The following is an 18,953-nucleotide window of genomic DNA, read 5'->3' as shown; positions in this document are numbered from 1 at the left end:
ATAGATCCAAAGATAGCCAACGCATTCAGGATATACAGGATTGGAGAATGAAAAAAAGTGGGATGCAAAAAGCACGCGAGAGAGATCATCCGTAGGGAAGAAATCTGTGATATTATGGTAGGTACAGGGCAGTAGTTGCAGTGGTTAAAGAGTGACGAGACAGGTGACCATCATGCGACCGCGGTCATCTTTACGCCAGAAAACAAATACCTGGAAAAGGAATCAGGAAAAAACGGATAAAGAAGTCTATACGTCCCTCGTAGCGTGAGACCACACGTTGGCAGCAAGAAGAGTTAGAGTCAAAACCCCACGGGAAATTCGACAAGGAAAGTTCTCGCAGTTTTCGTGGCGGTGGGCTGAAGTACAAGCTGCCGTCGAAGGCGACTGCCGCTGGAAGTTTTTATCGTTGATGCGGCGCGGCCCAGGTATCCGAGCACAGTCATGGCGCCGTGATCACGCCGCCGTTGATTAGCCCGAAAAAGCTTGTCGGCTGGGAACACGGGCACTGATTTTAGTAGCGCTCCCGCAATCCAGGCGACAGCCGCTAGAACTCAGTGCATTCGAAGGATCGGCGTACCCGCAGTACGGTCGGTGCTGCTGTTCCGACAGGGTACCTCGGGGTAGACGATCCGCCAGTTCCTCTAGATCGCTTTTCAATTATTCTCCGAACCCTGTGACTTGTTCATCTTCTTCTTTGCCTCTCTTGTCTCGAGACCCCTTCGAATCTTCGCTTCTTTCTCTTCACTCACAGCCACCCGCGCACTTGCTGCGTCTTTTTCCAGTGATTTCTTCTTGTTTCCCTCGCTCGGGGCACCCTATAACAACATCCCATGAGTTGACAAACGACCACTTGATCTCTGGTATGCATGCTGGAACCTAAAAGAAAGTTGGAAAAGGTAACGACCCTACAGGGAGCTCAAAATTAAATTATAATGGTGAAGATAACAGCGGAAGCGATTCAACACGTGAGAGAACTAAACACACAAAACTGGGCAAATGTCTGTAACACTCTAGAAGGTACGCTGTACATGTCCCGAACATTGGCACTGCTTAAACTACTAGCCGGCCCAGCACCGAGCACCAAGCAACAAAAAACGTAATGGAAATAAGATTATACATCATTTCCCGCGAACACACGAAGAACTAAAAATACCACTAAGAGAGAACTATCTCCGAAACTTCACGCAGACTGTGCCGCAAACCTGCACGTACAGCGGCGTCTCCAACCCAACCGTTTACGGGCCAATTACGAAAACGGATATCAGGAAGGCCCTTACTAATTTAACAAAGTGTACTACCCACTGCAACTACGGAACATCTTACAAATTCCCTAAAAGCGTAGTCTAGAGATATAAAGGATTAAGTACTAAGTACTACAATAGCCGCTGACTAAGTACTACAATAGCCACTGGGAGGAAGGAACTCTTCAACCCTAATGGCAGAACACGGCAATGATACTTCTACCCAACAGGGTAAAAGATTGTCGTAGGGAACATGAGGACATGTTAGGTCCCTGTTTAAAAAAATAATGGAAACACTTTGCCCTGGATAAACTGCAGAAGTACTTAGCGACCAAACACCTTTTTCACCATAACATACGGTTTTATGCGAAAGTTGTCAACGCAGTACATTTCACTATAAATGATAGAAGAAGTTCTAAATGCAGCTTTTTTTGCAAATCAAACGGTGATCATGCCCCTACATTTAAAATAGCAATTTTGAAAATGTCACCCACCAAGCAGTTCTATCCAACCTTAAAGTCCTAAGCTGCGCCGTTAGAATGTTTAATTATGTGCTTGTTTTCGAATGGGAACGGAGGGCCAGAACAGGAATTGGGGGAATACGCAAATACACAAAGCACCGAATACAGGCACACCAAGAGCTCGATGATTTTTCCGATTCTCATCACCGTAGCAATGCACAATTTTCCAGAAAGCCTAAGCAAAATACCTAATAACGGACATGCGATGTACGGCGATGATATTGTTACGAAAGACGATGAAGAGGATAATGCAGCGTGGTTTGTGATCCCAGCCTACTACGACGAAGAAGAGCTGTGGGTGCGGGCTGCCTGCGTGGGCTCAGGCTTTGCCGCCAGGTAAATGAGCTGTAAATACATCGTTCCACTGTCTCATCGTTCATGTCGTCTGTATTGCCACCACCAAAATGTTACGTGGCGGCAGGACAATGATGAGGGGAAATATGGGCGATGAAGAAGTGATGTATTTACAAGACGTTGCCGCAGGGCGATGCCATCTATTTACTTGCGGCCATGATCACTCGGGCCAGCCTCACCCTGTTCGTCGTCTTCTGTGACGGGTTATGGTGCTATGGGGGCATTGATAGGTGTTCCGTGACATCCCCCCCTCCCCGGCGGAGGACGACCTCCCGGTCGAGGCCAGGGCAACGACAGGGCGGCGACGCGAATGAGCAAAGCGATAAGAACATGTACAATGAAGTCCTTGCCGTCACTGATGATGGTGATGGTCGCGATGAGCACCGGCCCCGGAACAGCTGTGACCACCGCCGTCCCCACGAGGCAGCGTCCAAAGCTTTCGGAGAAGCGCCGGATATCTGGGGGGGGGGACGTCGTCGTCTATACGTCTGGTCGTGGCAGGTCAGTTCGTCAGGTGTCTGCGGGGCATGGGCAGGGGACATGGGGCTGAGGAATGTCGCGTCCGTGGCTCACCGGGGCTGGGGCGGGCCGACGCTTTCCAAGAGCCAGGATGAGATCGCTTCATGAGCCGAGACGGGGTGAATCTCGGGGCCGGGGTGGGAGTGAAACCCGCACCCTCCACCAAAATGTTACGTGGCGGCAGGACAATGATGACGCGAACCATTGGGACGATGAAGTGATGTATTTACAAGATGTTTCCGCAGACCGATGCGATCTATTTACAAGCGGCCATGATCGTTCGGGCCAGCCGCACCCTTTTCGTCGTCTTCGGTGATGGTTTATGGCGCCATGGGGCATTGATAGGTTTTCCGTGAAAATATAACCATGTGGATAACCACGTTGTCCGGCGGAGAAAAGGAAGAACTAAAAATAGCAGACACGGCCCTGCGAAAGCTTGCCTGCAGTGTGCTAGGTGTAATAATCAGAGTTGCTCCAAATTCTAGAAAAAGAAACCCCAGGGAGCGTATACGCACCGCTATCTCCCATGAAAATCAACCTACACTGGAAACATATCCAAAAAATAAAGACCCTAAATGCTGGCGATGAGACAACAGCCGGACAATCATTTTGCAACAGCGTTCAACCATTTTATAAAACCAATAGAACAAGCACTACGATTGATTAACCAAGTAACCAACAGAAGGAAGCGTAGGAAAGAAAAGGGCATTGTAAAAATTGTCACCGCTGTCATAATTTTCGAGTAGCATACGCAGCATCATCCCTATGTTTACCAGAAAGATAATCAAAACCGCGCTAGGACTTCCCCAATTGACGTAAAAGCAGAAATTTAATGAACTATCAGCAATGTGGTCGAAGAAATAATAGAGGCGAATAGAATCGGCCAGCTTCAAAGGGTAAAGGGAACCTGTATCGCTTACCCATTACTACTGGAAATGTATTTTGAGATAAAGCCTATTGTCCCAGAAATCTCCTCCCCCACGTAATATTAAAATCCGTTTATTATCACCGAAACTACGCGCGATGAGACATCGCGCATAAAGCGGCAACTCCACGCACGCGTTCGCTCGCAAGATTCGGCGCGCTGGCGCGCTCATGCGTTCAGGGCGCCTGTGAAGGGGGAGGGTGAGCAACCACATGAGAGGCGCGCGAACGCTCACCGCGCAGGGGTGTCCACTGCGACTTCACTGGCTGCCATCGCACGTGAACATCACGGGCAACGAGGTTGCAGACGCCTTGGCCAAAGGTGCTGCTCGCCAGGCAGGGGTTCCAGCCTCCCGGGATGTGGTGTCATTTGACGCTGCAAGGACTATCCTGGCACGAGTGGTGGAGGCCAAGCATCCAGATGCCCGAGTAGTCAGTGGGCAAGCCCCACGGGTCTTGCCCGGACGCATTAGCAGAGACGCCCGGTCGCTCCTTCTTCGCCTGCGGCTCAATTGCTGCAACGTGGGAGCGCGCTTGCACCACCAAGGCCGCCGAGCATCCCCCACCTGCGCCGACTGCCCAGAGCCCGAGACGCTAGAGCACTTGCTGTGCTCTTGCCCGCAGCACGACACCGCAAGGACACAACTCCGGGCCGAACTCCAGCGACTCGGTGCCCCAAGCCACAAGCTAGAAGACTTCCTGTTCCCCACGGGACCGGACGCCATCCGACGGGAGGTCTTCCAGCACCTAGTCAACTTCCTGGTTACAACAGGACTAGCACTGCGTTTGTAGCCATCGAGTCATGGACTAAACGAACGTGATATAGACTATCTCCCACTCTCCTAACGCTCTCCTCTTCCCCATTCTGTCTTCCTATCCTTTGAAGCCCCAATCCCCTTCCCTGGACTGGGTCGTATGAGGGTGAACTCCCCGTTGAGTTCAACAATATCCCCAGGCCTTTTCTCTTCCCTCCTTTGTTAATAAATCACCACCACCACCACCGTGCTCGACCGGCGCAGCCCAATGTCGCTAGACCACACTGGCCTGAACTGCCTGGTTATAGACACAAATGCGCACTACCAACAGGCCGCAAAATAGTTACTAAAACGCATTAAAGCATTTCTTTTTTATTTTGAGACACAGAAAAAACTGTTTCTTGTCGATGCGAACTATTGCCACGACATGACATACACACACAGCAGCCGAGCCTAGTCACGAGTCAAGAATTCGAGCCGAACCGGCAGTTTTGTTTACTTGGTAGCGCATTGTTTCGACATCGCCCCCTCTGGTTTTGCTTGCCGCTCTTTCCTAGCCGGCTTCCGATTATCCTGCTTTATCGAGGGAAAATGGTAGAAACGCTGACTCGCAGCCATCCGTTCCTGCTAGCTACGCGAGTAGCGAAGGCAATCGTCAGAAGGGCGACAGCGAAGGCAACGAGAGCACCGATGCTGGGTGCGGCCTGTCTTCTTGGCGCGAAAACAGGAAGGCCTGTACCACACAGCCATGAGTAGCGTGTTGCTATTTCGCAACGCATTAATGCTTAGCCCTATTATTATAGGCATCGTTATCAGAGTAGGTTAGTCACAACGGAAATTTTTGATAGTGTTTTCTGAGAGCTGTATGGCGTCATGACCAACAGTAGGGTGTACACGTTGTAAGCGCTCGCTTCTCGTCTGTTGTCGGCGCTTTGTTTGCGCGAGCGAAGCATTCCGCCGCATTGCAACCCGCAGCTAGCGTGTTCCTTTTCGCACGAAAGAGGTTAACCAATGTGTGCAGCGCTAAGAAAACGTTTATTGCGCTTGATATAAATTAAAATAAAATTCCAGAGTGCTCTAGATGCCCCATTTTATACACCAGAGTTTGTAGCGGCGAAATGAGCAAGCTCCCTTAAAGATAGTACCTGTGCATCGTGTAAATGCATGATAAATCATCTGCCCTTTTCATAGGCTATTGGAGCTGGCTCACACAGTGTACACCCGACCAATGTTTCACCAATATCACGGGAGCGTCGACCGTTCCGCCGATCAGCGCCGTATGCTGGGTTATACGACAAATTCGGCGAGAGTAACCGCATGCGCACTAAGCGAAGGCCGCTGCTGCAGCCGTCTGCTAGGCTTTTCTAAGAGCCGACAGCCACCCCATACTGCTCTTACCACTCGCTTTCACTTGCCCTCTTCGCCCCGTTAACGGCGGGTTGGGGGGCAGTGTGATAAGTGAATAAAATAATCGGGGGTGGTTGTCTGCTCTTGGAACAGCCCATTACAAGACGATAGCAGCGGCCTTTGCTTAATGCGCATGCGGTTACTCTCGCCGTGTTTGTCGTATCACTCCATCATACGGCGCTGATCGACGGAGCGGTCGACGCTCCCGTGATATTCGTAAAAAATTGCGCGGGTGTACAAGTAACGCAAATGGTTTTCATCTTCAACAGTACAGTTTCCTTCTCCCTACAGATGCGTCGAATGCGGGAAGGCGACGTGCAGTTTTTTTTAATTTTACCGCATTACAGCCACGCTGTTCGACAAGTTGCTGGGCTTTGTTTCAGCGGACTTGACACGGCAGCAGTTCATACGAGAGCCCCTAGAGTAAGGCGAAAGGCTTGCAATAACCTTGAGGTTGGTACAGGTTGCCTTCTGACGCTGATGCAAGAACATAAACATGTCAGTGGACAGATCATAGATGCATACGTCAGCTTATAAAAATGGCTTTTGCATTTGAAATGGCAAAATGGGCGTTGCAATTATTCATGCTTTCTCCCATTGGCCAAGTCTTCAAAAGGTTTCACAATAGAGGCTATTCGGTGTCAGAAAGCAATGTTGCCATTTCCTGGTTACCTAAAGAGGAAATCCTGTTCAGAGTTTGCATGTTATCAAACACCTTTGTTGCACCTGTGCTGGCCATGTATTGTGAATCGGATGAGAAATTACTTTTTCTCTGTGTTGCAGCTACCTGGCTTCAGGGCAGTACATCTGCAACGTGGCCCTCGCCTACTGTGTCGGCGTTGAAACTGCATGGAGAAGCATTTACGTGACGTGTAGAGCCATTTGGGCTCGCCTCAAGGACCACTTTATGAAGGTGGGGAACATCAGAGCCTGTATCAAATTTTCTTTCAGTGAATGGTACACTTCCTATCTGCAGTACCAGCAATTCCTTCGAAGGCTCGGTGTTTAAATGAAAAAAAATTTATTATTAACAGTGCCTAAGGCAATTGTGATTAGCAAATACAATATACCCCTATGGGCTTTGAAAGCCTGCTGAACTATGTCTGTTTGATTACTCTGGTTTTCAAAATGCAGTAATCACAGCTTTGTGTTGTCGAAATAAAGTTAAATTTATGATCTACGCCGACGATACCACTTTTAGAGACTCTGGTTCTAATTTAGATCGGATAATTTTAAAATGCAATGAACTTCTCAATAAGATATCATTGTGGTCCAAAATAAATAAACTCAAAATTAATCCCAATAAAACCAAGGCCATCATATTCCGTGCTAAAAACAAACAAGTTTCCTCGTCTTACCACCTTAGTTATGAACATCAGCCTGTGGAAATTGTCAGTGACCACAAAATTCTAGGGGTATATTTTTCTTCAAACTTGAATTGGGACACTCACATTGATTCTCTTAGTAAAAAGTTATCTGCAGTGACAGGGGTACTGTCGCGCTGCTGTAGTATTCTTCCGCAGCAAGCAAAGCTTCAAATTTACTATGCTTTATTTTACTCACACATAAATTACTGCAACCTGGTTTGGGCTACCACAACTAAAAGAAATATCAATAGGATTGTCACTATACAAAAAAGAATTATACGACATATATCAAATCTTAAACGTACCGACACGACAAAAGAGGCATTTCGAGTGAATAATGTACTTCGCGCCGATAAAATGTATGAGTTTCGATTATTACAGATCTTTAATTGCTCCTCACCTCAAATCGTTAATTACCTGTCATCTCTTGCATCATTACAACATTACTCATCGACTGTTAAAACACGCTGCACCGATATATGGGCTATACCACATTTTCGTACAAATTACAAGTTTCAGTCATTATCTCATAATGTTCCCTTGACACTAAATAGACACCAACATACTTCTGGGTACAGTAGAAAACAACTTCGAACATACATCCTGCAATCGTAACTGAACCTAGCTTGTTTTTACTTCTGTATTCCTGGCCTTTTGTAACTCAACCTAACTGGTTTTTACTTCTGTATTTCTGTCCTATTGTATGTTTACTGTGTGTTTGGAATCGATTATGCACTGTGTTCTGAATCATGTTTTTTCCTACATATTTCTAGCGTATTATTTTTAATTTTTATTTACAGTGTGCTTGAATCTCCTATTGATTTTGTAAACTATTCATTCTGTTCGTGGCCTGTTTCTCTAATCTGTGTTTCCTTCATCTAATTTTGATTATCTTTGATTAAAATTTGTAGAACTGATTTGTTAAATTGAAATCGTGTTTTATTTTTGTTTTGTTTTTCTGTTAATTATGATTACATCTGTGTTACGTGATCCGTCCTCCATGCCTTGTAACGGCTTCCTGCGCCTTTGTCAAGCTGCTCGAGCAGCTTTTAGCCAGGAAGTCGTCCAGATGCTTCTGGGAATAAACTGAACTGAACTGAACTGAAAAAAATGCACTGCGTTGACCGTGTGCAACTCGGCAGCAAAAGTGACACCATGCCTTCAGCATGATTGGAAGCTTCCACCTTCAACAAAATTTTGGTTCACCGTGCCGTGGATGCATGCCCAAAGAGCATGCACAAGAAAAAAGTGAATGTCATTTTTTCACATTGCACCTAACATATTCAGCTAAAAATAGGTCTGTTCAGCCTACAAGTTTGTTCCTGGTTTCAAATTTATTCCAGGTACCAACCAAGGCTGACTGGGCCAAGATTGCTGGCGACTTCACCCGGCATTGGCCAGTTCCCAAACTGTTTGGGGGCTGTTGACGGGAAGCACGTGGCCATCACCTGCCCGCCGAAATCTGGAAGTACTTACTTCAAGTACAAGGTAAGTCACTCTGGCCATTAATGCAACTTTTCACTTTCCTTTACCCTCAGTATCGGCCATATACTGAAATGGGCAGCAGTAATGCGGGAGGGGTAGTGTGCCCTTGTGTGCTCGAGAATTTTTGGTGGCAACATAGACAGCCAATGTGCACCACCCATTTGTAGGGATGTGGTGACAGTAGCGTAACTGTGACCATTAAAAAAGAAATGTGGCTAAGTGCAGTGGTAGAAAAAGTTGTCTTGGGTATTTTCGTTTCTGTAAGCTTCCATACTCTGTAATGCAGGAAGTTGCCTAAAATTCTTCACCCCTCTCTTCAAGTACCTTTTAATTTAAAATGCTTGGACAACGTCCAGAGCTTTGCCCTGCAATGCTATACTTTTTTTCGTATGCACCACTTTTGAATGGTGCACAGGGGCTCTAGAAAACAGGGGAGGGATTGAGAAAGAGAGAGACAGGGAAGGGGACTGAGCTCGCAGTTTGTCAAAACGAAGGAATACAGCCCCGTGGTCTAAGTCGTTTTGCCAGAATACTTCATGTATGCAGTATTCTTCTAGTGCTCCGGCAGGGGCATTGGTACTTATGACAGCTTGATTTAATGCCTAATTTGAAATTTAATTTCAACAGAGGTGTTTTTCAGAGCCCTTACAGCTAAATTAATTATCACTGTGCATGCCAGAAATCTTTCAAGATGAGCTGGTACAAATAAACGCGTGGCAGCACAGGTGATTTCAAAGTAAATTTTGTCGTACTTTTCCTTTGTAATCGCTTATTATTGTACGTCCCACCTACACTTGCAACTTTACATGTGCTAATGTTTTGTCTAACGCCTACTGCTGCAGGGTACTTTCTCCATTGTGCTCATGGCCGTGGTCGACAGTTCTTCGAAGTTCGTACTGATCGATGTTGGGGCGGAGGGCCGCCAGAGTGACGGCGGAGTGTTCAATAACGCAGAGTTTGGGAAGGCGCTTATCAAAGGGCAGCTCACTTGAACAGCTCCCAGGCACCACAAAGGTTCAGCCGTACGTTTTCGTCGGGGATAAAGCGTTCCAGCTACGGCGTGACTTGATGCGCCCCTTCCCAGCTAAACTGCTTGAAGACAAACGAAGAGTCTTCAATTACAGACCAAGCCGAGCACGGTATGATATCAGGCACTTTCTTTGGGTATGCAGAGCCTGCAATACTCAATTTTACAAAAACACCGAAAGCACTTGAAATAACGTTTAATAGACACTTGGCATCATCACATCGATGAAGAAAAAAAAAACAATGAACACAAAATACATAGCTCAAAAACAATGGCTCCAATTTGACAATATAGTGCATATAGTCAACCATGTAGCTCAAGAACAGTTGCTCTAACTTTCGTACAAAGCTGCTGAGCGAAAACAGTTCAGAAGAAACACATCTAAAAATATAAGGGGCACAAAAAAAAGCTCACCACACTTAGTACAAATCATCATTATGACAAAATGATCCCGGAAGCGCAGGTCAAATTGAGGTGTGCATCGTGGGCAATGTTCGGGTGGCCCATCTCAGCAACAAGTCCCCTTTACCCAGCTCAGAAAAATAGGGCATGCGTAGCAGCTTGCGCGACTCTTGAATAACCTTACATTACAAACATAAATGCCCATTTCAATTAGCTGTTCACGTTGCTTCTCTAGAAGGCCGTACAGAAATAAGCGAAAAAGATTTGTTTACGTACATGTAATGAGCACAGGGCTTTTAACCTTAAAAACGCGAGCTCATGAGCACTGTGCTCAATTTACATTGGCATTCTTGTTGCTGCAGTTTCAAAAATAGTCTGCAGAATCGGCTCCGAAAGTTGGCTTCCTGAAACCTGTTTCGTACTATTATTTCATTTTACCGGCAGGTGTGCAGAAAACGCCTTCGGCATCGCAGCGGCCAGGTGGCGCATACTGCTCCGCACCATTCAGCTCCTTTCCAAGAGTGTGGATTATGTAGTGAAGGCAGCATGCGTACTGCATAATTTCTTTGCTGTCCTGGAATGTGGTTCCAGGACGGTGGAGGCAGGGCATCCAGCAGATGTCGGGGCAGGAGCATGTGGACCCCTGCTATTTCCCGCTTGAAGAAACCCAGTCAGGGAACTTCAATACAGAAGCTGCGGATGCCAGGACGCTTTTCTCGGCCTACTTTTGGAGCAGCGCTGGAGAGGCACCGTGGCAGTGGCACCAGCCAGGCGTCTCCAAAGAAGGAGCCCTCAAGCGCCTGCAACAGCTGAGGCTGCACCCACTTTATTGAAGGTAAACTTTTCCTCGAATAGCAAGATGCTCTGCATCACGTTTACGTACCATGTATACCCTATCTTCGCGTGTATTACCTGCCGCTGCATATAATCCGCACACCCAATTTCAGCCCGCCGAAAAGAAAAAAAAATCCTCGAATATTGCCCGAACAGTTGATACAGGAAAGGTGGCTAAGACGTTGCGCTGCTGAGCACAACCGCTGCCATGGAAATCTTAGTGTTACTGCGCAGGAGCTTCACGGCACAACGGGCATTGCCGCGAAGCTGCACTAAAGCAAAAACCCGCGTAGTATCCGCACCCCTATATTGCCGCTGATATTTTCGCATTTTTGGTGTGGGTAATACGTACGGAAATACGGTACTTCAACTCTTTTTGCGCCATGCACATTAACATGTCTTATTTTGCTTGCACACGTTGTCGGCCATGAGCTACTAAAGATATTTAAACTTTTTGATTACTTCCATGATCTTAATCCGCATGTCCAAGTGGTGTTCTTTTTTCACTTCTCTCATCGATCACTAGCGACAGTGCGAAATGGTGATGGTCATTCTGCTCGTCTAAACTATTCGTTAACTTTCCAAGATGCTCTATCAGCAAACTATCATCATCGTTTTTCCTTTTTTTTTGGGGTGGCTGCATCGCCGACATGCTGGCAAGGCTGGGCTCGTGGCTTTGCAGTGAAGACGCCGCCGATCGAAGTGATTCAGCCGCCGTTCTCAGCGACCCCGGTGCGGACTCACTTGACCTAAGCGACGACGACGACTCCGGCAGCAATGGGGAGCACTCAATCGACACTGGAGGCGCCGGGTAGAAGTGGGTATGGTCACTTGTTTGGTCGAAATCGATGTCCTCAAATTGGTTTTGGGAAATCCCTCTCAAAATTCTCTCCGCCGTCTCCTGGCTCCCTATTTGCCTGGCATTCTTCTTGGGAGGCTAGAAATTGCCAGAAGTCATGCACAGTAACAATAAGGGTGAATGTTATAAAATGGTGTCAATGTTGATCCTGAAAAAGAGCTGTGTTCGTTGGCGTGGATGCGTATGCACAGGACTTGTATGCTTCACACTGTTAAGCCCCTTTTGTAAAGAGCTGAATACCCAGAGACACCGAGTTTGTCCAAAGCAGGAGCTCTTAATTCTGTGGAGAGCAACTGAGGCCGCAAAATCTGCCATACGTTTTAACTACTTTGACCGTCTTTATGTTCGTCACTGCCACCGGGAAATCACAGCACGTCTGCATAAAGGCTGTATTGCAATCTGGAAATGTTTTGAAGGAGTTCGCGAAGACCAATCATGGCCACGTTGAACAGGAAAGGGGAGGGAATCACGCCTTGCGGCCTCCCGTTGCTCCCCAGTAGCAGCGTGTCTGACTGGACCCCCCCTACGACGAATATAGCTATGTGGCCCGAAATAAAGTTGCCGGCCTAGGTCCATTTCCCCTCGGTTTGCAAGGACGGCTGTGTGCTTTATCTAGTCAAAGATTTTTGTTACGTGCAGTCTAAATGTAGCTCTAGTATGTAGTGGTGAGCAGTGTGCTCAGTCTATGATGCCGTGCTTGAGTCGAAGCATCACATCTTGTATTGAGAGTTTTGGCCAGAAACCTATCACAGCGTGTGGAAATAAGTAATTTTTTATGTGCCTAAAATTACGTGTTCTACAAGCTACCCGCCTCATGATGTGAGAGATGTCGGCCTTAAATTTTATAACTGAAGCTTTTTTGTCCGGTTTGGGAATCATTACAACCTTCGCAATTTTCCAGTGTTTGACTTCACCATGTTCAAAGCACACATTCATGTCCTGGGTGAGGACTATGAGAGAACTCTCGTCCAGGTGTACAATTTGTAATATTTTGTTAGTAATGCCGTCTGGACATGGGGTGCAAAGTAGGGTCTCAGGCATTCATGAATGGTAAAGTATCTCACATTTTCTTTGCACAATAAAGGACGAACGTTTAAAGAAACAAGGTATTTCTCGCGCTGTTGAGTTATGAGCTCAGCACCTTTGGCACCACTCACTTCTGGCTGATATGTCATGTATATATTTCCTACATGGTTCAGAATTCCAAGAGGATCACTGCTGCATGTGAAAAAAAACTGCTGCTTGCTTGATTAAAACCTTCATTACTGCAAGTTTGTGTCATTTCTTCATAAAGGTTCTCCAATGAGTGACCCCACCAATCACTGAAGGCAACAAAATTCTCACTTCTGTTGACTGTACCCGTATAATCAGGCAAGTTTTAATTACTATAGATTTCTAGTTTCGGAGCACTTGCAAGTCGCACATTGCAGCTGAGGCTTTGATACTGTTCCAAGCGATTTTCAGCTTTCAATCGCGACTCTGTTCTAGTGTGGGAGCGCGGGGCACGGACAAAAGTGTATGGAAAGTGAATAAGTGCAGGGAAAATACGTATCAGCAACAAGCACTCCGTCTACGCCCTTGCCTTGACTGGTGGCATATCGTGTAAAATTCTGTAGCGTATTATCAGCTTCCACAAACACTGCCGCAACGCTCACATTCGCAAGCTACGACGCGAAAACCACGCTAGCTTTTTTTTCGCTAGCTTGTAATGACTCTAAAAAGCGTCAATATACGCGGTGTCGCGCAGGAACAGGAGCTGCTTGTAGTATGGCGTCGCCGTCTCTTTTGGCGGATTCGTCGGCGGAGTCGTCGGCGCAGTCGGTGCCCATGCCACTTTGTTTTATGGGCTGCGACGTAGTAGCGCCGAAGCTTGTCCCTCAGGAAGTTCCACCGCTTCTGTAATGCTTCGATGCACTCTGCGTAGACGAAATGAAATGATCAGCTGCTGCTTTCAACTGCCAAGCCGACGGAGACACGCCGTACGTACCTTCGCTGAATTTTCCCGTAAACATTGCAGCGCATACTTCCATCCACAAGGCGGCTTTGAGCTGCCGGTTTTTGTGGTCTTTATGCTTGGCCAGCCACAAAGACGTTCGGCTGGCCACGCAAGAAATCACCCTTTCGTTGTCAATTGCTTTGGGCATAGATGACGCGGTCTCGTAGGCGGCCATTGTGGATGACGGAGAGGACCGGATGGCGGAAGTTGCGAGAGAGCGGCGTTTGATTGGCTGCTGCCGATGACGCAACTTCTGGCACGCGGAAAGATATCTGGCACAGCCAGATCTTGCCGAACGCGACGCGCTTCGCCTGGCGGGACGTTTCCGGCCGTCACGTGGTAGCGCATAGGCGCGTGAGCGCGTGGAATCTATCGCGCGAACGCGTGCCTGGAATTGCCGCTTAACGGTTCCCTCTCACCTTCACTGCGCACAACGCGACGAAAGCTGCGCGCTCTCTCCGGAAGGAGGAGGGGGCGGCTCGGCTCGCGGCGTTTTATTCGGCGGAGTTCGATATATCACAGGCCTGGAAGTTTCCTCTTTTCTGGGCTATATAGAGGGGTTTATTTCCGGTATGGTGCCACAAAAAAGAAGGCAAGGCTGCCTTTTCCCAAACACGCGCTCAGTCTTGTAGGGAGCATTTCAAGCAATAAAGGATTGTTGTCGAGTGATCTTTTTAGAAGTGAAGTATTTGGTTCGTCATTTGAACTCCGGCGGCACTCAAAACAAATAAGAAACGCCAAAACAGTACGTACAGTTTCAAGCATACAAAATGCTCGTACGCAGCACCGACGACTTCGGATCATCAAAGGAAATGCGAGAAATAAGCCGCAAAGTTGACCAGCCACAGCAAATAGGACTGTCATGATCCCGATGACGTCATTGAGGCCTTGCAAGGGGTGCATAGTGAGCGAAATTGAAGAGAGAGCGGTCAATTTTTCCGCGTCTTTGACTGCGATTTGAGCGCTCACCGCTTAACGTGCGCGTTTATTATTTGGTTCACGTATTCCTGGCAGTGTAGTCCAAGTGATCTAAATGTCATTGAGGTTTACATGCACTGGTCGAAGAGGGTTGCAGAGTTCCTTTGAAAACCAGCCACATGGGAAGGAAAACCTTAAAGCGACGGGAATACCGAAAACATGACACCATGCATACAACCACCCACAAGATTCTTCATTGCCTATCCAGGGCCCTCGAAGTATCGCCCAAAGTAAAAACATAAACCCCACACTCCACCACGGTCGAAACTTAGAAAGATGCCGTAATATCGAAGGAATATACCTGAATCAAAAGAACACGTGGTACACAGATGCAGCAACACGAGTACCAGTGGCCAACCGCCATGTGTGCGCACAACCCGCAAGCCATCTGTCCCACATCTGCGCGGACGATGTACGAAGGATGTACGGAAGGATGTACGAATGCACGTGGTATCTGTTTTGCAAAATGCCTGCAAGTAATTGGCCAGAGGGCGCACCGGGAAAACAGCCCACAGATGAGCAATCGGCTACAGACAAAATTATTCAATCAAATACTATGGCCCCTGGCCATCAAACTCTAAAGGGCAATGAACAGGCTCACGCCCGTGCTCCCTCCTCCCTTCCAAGAGCTAAAAGCCCCCAAGAAGATGTTCATGTTCTTGTTATGCCCATATATTCCGAAATACTAAGCTACTGCAAAGCAACCCAAAATACATTCCGACCTTCTTATTCTAAGTTGCGAAGACGGGATCAAACAGCACTCTGTTCAACACAGACGAACACCTTCACCCACCTCTCCCGACTACACAAACTTTAACAAACCCAATACCCGAAGATGTGCGACAAGTGCAACCAACTAGCCACCCTACACCATACGGAAGCAGGGTGCCGCAAACACCCTCTAAGAGGAGGGAAATGGAGAGAGGCACTGTCCATCTCCGACTCGACGAGCAGTGCCGAACGATCACCAGAACAGAATCTCTCTCTCTCGCTCCCTCTTTCTGAAAATGTGCAGATTATCAGCAGAATGTCAAAGGAACAACACGGCGTAAAAAATGTGGTCCCCATCTTAGTGAAAGAAGCGTATTGTGATGAAATTAATGTAGGTTACCCAATATTCTAGAGGCAGTAAATAGGGAAGTGGAATTACGAAATATACAATTGTAAGATTACAGTGCAGGTGTTCAATTACCAAAATTACACGTGTTTATAGAATGCTACTCAATACTTGTGGAAACAATTCATTATCGTGGAAGGGCAGAATATCGGCAGAAAGGCGGTTTTATTCTCGCATATTTTGGAAAGAAAAGCGTAACCAAAGCATTTCGTGTTACATGCTTGCACACAAGCCTTGTGGTTATGGTCAATGCGGTGTGATACCTGCCAGGGCTGTTAAAGCAGTTCATCACGAAGAGTAGCATTTATTTATACCTAAAAAAACTATGCTAGAAATGTATCGTCAAGAGGCTAAAAATGGGAGGTCAATAGTATTTCATTGAAGTTACACATGCTTTCCTGCTTTCATTAGAAAGAATTCATTAGAAAAAATTCAGTAACGACTGAGAAATCTGTACATTTATTTACATCGGGCAAGTGATGACAAATATACCTAACGGGGCTCAATGAATACTGCAGTAGCCACCGCCGGGAGGTTTCCTCTGCTTATACCCAGGAGTCAGGGTACAACGTAGCACTTCTGCCGGTGCATTATTTCACCAATACTTCGCGCACCCTTAAAACCTGCACTGCAGTACTCTAATGGACTGAAATGGAAATGGAATGTACAATAGCGATGAAATGGCATGTATAATAGGGAATGCAATGGAATGTAAATACAGAATGAAATGAAATGTATAATAGCGAGACGTGTTGAAAAGTTTGCCTTCCGTATACGACAGTTATTTAGGTGAAATTCATATGGCGACACCCTGCATCCTGATTAAAGGTTGGACTTAGTCTGGACTTTCTCAAAATAAACTCCAACAATTTCTTGGCAAATCCAATAGTATCGCTTTATCCACTTCGCATTCTAAAAAAAAAAGAAATGCGTACAATGCGGTTCGATAAAAATTTTGAAACAGAGAAATAAAAACGCAGACATCTTAAATGTGTATAACTAGTATTTCTGCCTCTGTGCATGCAAATACAGAATATTCGTTTTACAAAGTTAAAAAAAAACGGTTACGCTACAATTCCCACTGTAAGCACCATCACACAGCATCAATTAAACAAAGTGTTTGTTTATTACTTACTGGCATGCAATTAACGTGGATATTACACCTATAACTGTACATTTGCTACATCGCAAAATGATGACAAGAAAATTACACCATCTTCGCACGTGGGAACCCTGAGGGGATGCCCAGCCGTGGAGTAGTGGCATGCTAATTGGTTGTAGAGTAAAGACACGTGTAGTAGCGTAATAAATGTCTTCTTTATTTATCGAGTAGTGGGGAACGTTTTGCGGATTCTCGTTCTCGAGGCGAGGTATCCGCTGTTCGACGCTGGCGTTTCGAAGCGTTGTCACGTTGCCGAACGCCATCTGGATCAACTACTCCCCACTGGCGTTTCAAAGCGGCTTCTAGTTCTCGAGGCGCGGAATCCGCTGCTCGACGCTGCCGTTTACGTTCGGCGTAGGGAACTCTCCTCTGTGCAGCCTTGTCTTCGGAGGTAATCGCGGTTCTGACAGTGTGCTGGCTGGCGCTAGTTGAAGCTTTGCAAGCCAGTTCGCTGGCGGAATCGTTGGCGTCCATTTGCAGCCATCGGACGTTGCAGAACAGAAGAAGCAACTAGGCGGAGCGCGGAACGATTTATTTGCAGAGCAGAGGGAGTGGAGAGGAGGAGCAACGCGCATGGGCGTGATTGGACAGCACAGGGAAGGGGAGCAGAAGCGCGCGCTAGCGCACAGGTGGTGTGGAGAGGTGGAGGGGAGAGAGAGCGGCGTTATGATAGCTGTTGTGGAGAGGAGGATAGGTGCGGACGCCGGACAACGGAGGGGCGACTTTGCAACGGATGCTTTGCATCTAAAACTGGAATCGGGCGCGATGAGTACAGTCGGAGCCACCGTCCGCGACTCCGCTATGGTTACATTCAGTTGTCGAGTCACACTAGAGTCCTTCAGCCGGCGCAGATATCCCCAGTGCTGCATGCCGCCAATCGTCCTGGCTGCTATTTGCTGGGCGCAGACATGCAATTTTAAATGCAGAGCATTTCAGCAACTCACGATGTCACCCGCGTTGGCGTCCGTAGATCGCGTCCGCATCGCTCCCCCTACACTATATAAATACTTGCCGGCGCCAGGTTTCGATCCTACGACCCTGCGGGGGGAGCGGAAGGTGCACGGTACTCTACCAACTGAGCCACAAAGCCGACACAGAACAGAAGGTTACGAACGGCCTTATATCCTTGACTCATTCAACCGTCGGCCAGAGGTGCGCCCTCTCCCCCGCGTCCTCCTCGCCTTCTCTCCGCTCGCAACGCCCTCTCTCGCCGCGTTCGGTTCGGGCGCACAACAGGTGGGGACGTGCGCAACACCCTCTCTCGCCGCGTTAGGTTCGCGCGCAAGAACAGGTGGGGCGCTCGCATCGCGCTCTCTCGCCGCGGTCGGTTCGCGCTTAAACCACATATGTCGTTCGCGCGCGCTGCGGTCGCTAACATCTGTGGCGTGATCGTGACGTCAGCATCACGCATTCGCGTGGTGGCGATTTCGGCGCTATAACACTCTCTCGCGAGGGGCATTGGATTGGATTCAATTGGATTGGCTTGGATTGGCTTGGATCTGGATTGGATTGGATTAAAGTGGATTGTGTTGGATTGTGTTGCGTCATAGCCGCGCCACGTTGCGTCATAGCCGCTCCACGTTGCGTCATAGCCGCGGCAGGGAGTTCACGGCACATTTCACCATCGACTTCATCGACAATGTCTACGCTGAAAGACAACAATTACAACAACAACAACCAATACGTAATCTATATGACTTGCAGGCGCGCCCCCCCCCCGCAGAAATGCTCTGCATTTGATCGTGCCCCTCGCGAGGGGGATGTTTTTTTTTTCAACCTCCTAGGAATTAAACCAGTATGTAAAATGGGGACACATGTTCACGAGCTTGTCTCTCCGTATATGCCAATTACATATTTGTGAGTGATAGATCGGCCAATTATATCTCGCTAAACCTTAGATTTCTCACGGTCTGCATTTAGTATAAATAATATCGCCGTCGGAATTTTTTCGGACCCAAAAATAATTTTGAAAATTACTTAATCATTAAAAATAGGTTTGTAAGAA

General features: G+C 47.4%; 1 pseudogene; it reads left to right on the top strand.

The window, feature by feature from the left end:
- The first annotated feature begins 9,436 nt into the window (after positions 1–9,436).
- On the top strand, positions 9,437–10,835 carry LOC144163906 (uncharacterized; annotated as a pseudogene).
- The last annotated feature ends 8,118 nt before the right edge of the window (positions 10,836–18,953 follow it).

Source organism: Haemaphysalis longicornis, unplaced genomic scaffold (assembly GCF_048455015.1).
Source record: "Haemaphysalis longicornis isolate Haplotype H1 unplaced genomic scaffold, Haemaphysalis longicornis Haplotype H1 scaffold_13, whole genome shotgun sequence".
NCBI classification, from domain to species: Eukaryota; Metazoa; Arthropoda; class Arachnida; order Ixodida; family Ixodidae; genus Haemaphysalis; species Haemaphysalis longicornis.
This window is presented reverse-complemented; position numbering and strand designations above follow the sequence as displayed.